The following is a 5,113-nucleotide window of genomic DNA, read 5'->3' as shown; positions in this document are numbered from 1 at the left end:
AAGAATGAACATTTTATTGGATTTGAAACTAGCCAGATTTAGGGCTAGCTGAGTAGCAGATTCCTCATTCCATATTCAAAATATCATCAGGAAGTGAGTATAACTATATTTTTATTTCACAATAGTAGTCTACACAGAACTAGAAATAGCTTTTACAGAAGACAGGTAGGCAATCATGTAAGTAATTTTCAATTATTGTTAATGGTCAAGGCTAGAATATATCATTTCTTGAGAAAAATGAAAACATATTTAGAAGTGAACCCAATTTAAAACAATGTATTTTAATCCTGCAGAATATGATTTTGTATTATAATAAATAAAATATTACCAGCTGGAGTTGCTTGTATTTGTTCAGCTGTTCCTATTAAAAAGGAAAAAATATTCTCAATTGCTTGGAACCAGCCAGCCCAACCTCATCATGTTCAGGTGTTGATGCCAGAATCCTACAATGTCATTTTTCGAGAGTAAGGAACGAGAAACTATTAATCTTACTTCAGTGTTGTTTCCACTACAGATAATTTGGAATGATTCAATTATTTTTTAAAATATTGGAAAAATAACTTTCTTAACTTATTTTAACTTGAAGTGCAAATACAAATGAATATTCAGGTAATTTTACTTACAGTGTATCTTTTTTTAAAGATTTTATTTATTTATTTTTATACAGAGGGAAAGGGAGGGAGAAAGAGAGGGAGAGATACATCAATGTGTGGTTGCTTCTCACGTGGCCCCCACTGGGGACCTGGCCTGCAACCCAGGCACGTGCCCTGACTGGAAATCGAACTAGCGACCCTTTGGTTTGCAGCCCCTCCTCAATCCACTGAGCTACACCAGCCAGGGCTCACAGTGTATCTTATGTCAAAATTACTAAGAAAGCAAAAAGTAGGTTTTGCTTTCTGACTATGAAGATTTAACTTTGTTCAAATTAAATCAGAATGCTAGATGAACTCAACAAAAAAATGATGAAGTTCTGCTACTAGCCATATTTATTGACAGTACAATTTGTGCTATGAATTGTATTAAAGGTTTTTAAATCACTTAATATTTATTGTATTGTCACTTTAGAATTTATGTTATGTACATAGTAGATAAGGAAATGGTCTACCATCACATTCTGGTAAAAAGTAGGGCTTATAGTCAAATTCAAATCTGACTAAATCTGAAGACTGATATTTAAATACAATGCTTTTTAGATCCAAAAGCAGACTATAAAATACAAATATTCAACTGAAAGAATAAATTAAATGCTTGGAATAAAAAAATATTAGTTTTATTTTCAGAGGGGAATCACTAAACAGCTAGAATCTATTAGACTGCTTACTATGGATTAAAGTTTAGCAGATACTTAAAGAAAGAAATAATTTATTAATACAACATATATATTTATTTCTTGGTACATTTGCCTTTGATAAAGTCTTAATGAAATTTTACCAGAGAGTATTGGTTGAGCGCATCTTCCCTTGGAATGTGCTTCTGCTAAAAAGAAAAAAATATATATATATATTTACATATATATGTTGTTTAAGTAAATTGTAACAACATATCCTGGATATCATTAATATATTTTAAACTTAGCAAATATCTTACCTCAGTGTTGCTCTGAACAATTTCCTTAAAAATTTAAAAATGGACAGTTTTAATTTTATGACCTTTTAATGTACATTTAAGGTAAGAATATTAATTAAGCAAACTCTATTGCTAAATAACTGTGGGAAGCTGGTTTTAACAACAAATTCTTAGATACCTAAGACCAGGTGAACAATTTGAGATACATGCTATATTTAAGGTTGTCTTTTCTCTGCTCACTGCTTTCATCAGAGAAGTTATTTAGAATGTTGAAGGTGGATGTGAAATATTCACTTCTACTTAATTCATAGAAATTCCACATGACTAACATGATTTTACTTTGTAATTTGTATGAGAGTCTGCTCCCAAAGTTAGGAAGGACCCCATCACCTTCTAAACTTTTTTCTTTTTCTTTTTCCTTTAAGTTGATTAGTACAAAGGATTCCAGAGTCTGATCAAGCTAGAACTGGTTGATTTCTGCACAGTATGTAATATATTTACATCATTGATTTAGAAACAGAGCCATTATTGTAATTTTAATGTCAAGATTGAAGTCTACCAAAATCTGGGAAAAGCAAAATAATTAGGAAAACCAAATGGTTGGTCATAACAAATATGGCCTCATAAGATGATATTCCCAGAAACCAGATAAGATGGTGTTCCCAGAAACGATTCTGTAATTTTTGTCTCTGATGAATACTTGCTTTTTTATATCTACTGGGTCAATATGCGTGTGTGTTAAAATTAAGATAGAGCTACGTACATTGTGTCTTATGTAATGGTAGAACAAGCTTCCATAAACATTTTCGAACTAATTGGAACATTGAGTTAACATCAAAATCATTTACCTCACTTGATGAACTGCTCCCAGGTATCTTTTGCTAAGAGGAAAATAAAACAAAACAGAACAAAACAACATTGTTACTGACCTTGGGACTTTTAGAATTGAAATAAACTGGTTTAACACTTTTCATGCTGGTTTGCTGACTCTTGGATTCAGGATTGAAAGAAGTGGTATGAGAAGATTCAGAGCCAATATAATGTATTTTCTTGAAATGTCAATTTTATTTAAAATATATTAAAGTGGGAGGTATAACTTACCTGATAACTTAAAAAAACATTTTTTATTAAAGAAACAGATATATGATTGAGTAGAATGCAAAATGTCTGCGGATTTTTTGTAACGAAAGTGAAATCTCTAAGAGCTCTATTGAACTGGGCTACCCAGAAACCTGGGTGAAGTGTTTATTTTCATCTGCCACTTGACGTGAGTAAACTGGACACATAAAATACAACAGCTAATTTCAGTACAAAACTAAAATTACGTTTGCTTTTAAAACATCTACCCTTTGAAATTTTAGTTTTCCTTCCAAATCATGTATGCTTATAATTACATATTAATATAATTTTTGTCCCCAAATATATATTTGAAAAGGTTGATTGTAATATTCAACAGAGTAGTCATCTCTTGGGAGAGTTGATTAAACAGATATTATGGGCTAACAGATTTTTTTTCATATTTTTAGATTAGCTACCGCAGCCCATTGATCTTAGGTAATTGCTGGAATAGACTGTTTTCTGACCAAGGTCTATCCTGAACATGGAAGAAAGCGACCTCTACACTGGGATGGCAAAAGCTAGGTTTTGTTGGAGTTTTAAATAGTCATCACATTTTGCTTTTTACTCTTTATTTTAATAAATAATGTTTTCATTGATTATCATTTTTAAACAACAAATTCCCTCCCCTAATTTTTACATTTCTGGCACAACACTAAGTTTTACATTTCTGTACATTTTTTTATAAAATAAATGCTCAATTTGAGAAGGTAGATTTCTTAAAATAAAGTGTGTAACTTATACCATGTATGATACATAAATGTAGAGTTTATTAAAATAAAGTTGTCTTACCTCAGAGTCATTTGTGAAATATTCCTTAGGGAGAGAAAAGATAATTGATTTTATTTTTCATAACAAATATCCAAATATAAAATAATAAATACTAAATAAAATAAATGCCAAATAATGGGGCAAAATGATAAGAAAAACAAAAAGCCTGACTCCTTTGGCCTGAGCTAAAGTAAGGGTTTACTACCTTAATCTGCACCTCAGAATTTAATAAAAACTTTTTATTCCTATACCTTGTGTTAAATCAGTGTAGATAATCTTACATTTTTCTTTAACTAGCTTGACTTCTTTCTATCTTTAATCTGGCTTTTAATATTAAACAGGATATTGGATTAAAAATCAATTCAGTGGTAAATAAAAATATTCAAAGCATTGATTCAATGGCATATAAATATTTAAGCAACATGGATTTTCTCCATCTAGTATGTGATGTTGAGTTTTTATGACCATAAAATTTAAGCTTAAAATATTAGTGTTGATTATTCAACTAATTCTGGCCAACATATGCTATGTTTTATCTCTAAGAGAATTATTTGTTCAGTTTGGGGATGCTATTTAAAGAAAATGCTTTCAGTTCTTTCTTTTCATTTTACTAAATTTACTCATTTTAAAACAAATATCTTACTTCAATTTATTAATTCTTAATATCCTGCAAACAAAAGAATTATTCAGCAAATAAGGACAGTTAAGGATATATAATTTTATCTCATAAACTTTGAGTATCTGTGCAGTTTCTTAATACCAAAAGTATTAAAAATTTAATAGACAAATCAGATCCAAAAAGTCATGTTTAATTAAGAAAGTGAATAATCAGCTGTGACTATGTAAAACATTATTGGAGCAGATGTAATGCTTTATTTATGCTCTTAATAAGTATCTTTCAGCTTGGTGATAAGGGCAAATGACTGACCAGTGCGTAACTGCATGCATTTACGCATTGACTCATTCATGCACCCATCCATCCGTCCATCCGTCTGTCCATCTATCCTAATGTTTTGCCTCCTCATAGTCACATCAATATAATCAACATCCTTTAGAATTATCAACATAATTCATTAGACATTTTGAATATCTGACTGAAAAGTTCAAGGAAAGTATAAATGCCATGGGAAAATATTTTTTTCTAAATTAAAGCACTTTTCCTACTGTAAAAATACATTTTTTTGCTATTTTAAGAAAAAAATTTGGTACCTTAACTTCATTTCTTTGTTTTTCTCTCAGAAGTTCTCTCTATTGAAACCAATAAAGTATAGCTTGTAAAATATATCTTTAAATGGACAAACTTTTAAAAAAATTTAAATATCATCAATGTTTCTTACCCTGTTCAGTTCATTGATGTATTCCTTAGAAACAGAAAAGAGACCAAAAACATCAGTAGAGAGGGGCACAAATGAATGAAAATCTATGAGAAAGTATACCTTACCTTGTGCAGCTATAAATTATTTAAAAATAAATATGCTTGCCATGAATGAACTAACATTTCTTGCTATATAATTTCTAACATTGTCTCTTTGCTAAGCTTTCTTTGCCTAAGCTGTCGGTATATAAATGTGCACTTTAAAATATTTTACAATTTTGTTTTACTGAATTTGTTGTTATTATCTTTCAACTTGTTTTAGTTGAAACCACCTCTCTGGTTCAA

At 30.1% G+C, this 5,113-nt stretch overlaps 1 long non-coding RNA gene across 1 annotated transcript; it reads right to left on the bottom strand.

Annotated features, from left to right (window-relative positions):
• Positions 1-2,410: 2,410 nt before the first annotated feature.
• On the bottom strand, positions 2,411-4,700 carry LOC123478626 (uncharacterized). The gene is made up of 3 exons (XR_006653896.1): positions 4,663-4,700; positions 3,475-3,498; positions 2,411-2,447 (listed from the first exon to the last, which is right to left on the bottom strand). It is a non-coding gene; the product is annotated as an uncharacterized lncRNA (long non-coding RNA).
• Between the last annotated feature and the right edge of the window lie 413 nt (positions 4,701-5,113).

The sequence above is a fragment of the Desmodus rotundus genome, chromosome 4, assembly GCF_022682495.2.
Source record: "Desmodus rotundus isolate HL8 chromosome 4, HLdesRot8A.1, whole genome shotgun sequence".
NCBI classification, from domain to species: Eukaryota; Metazoa; Chordata; class Mammalia; order Chiroptera; family Phyllostomidae; genus Desmodus; species Desmodus rotundus.
Note: the sequence above shows the minus strand (reverse complement) of the source record. Positions and strands in the feature narration are given on the sequence as shown.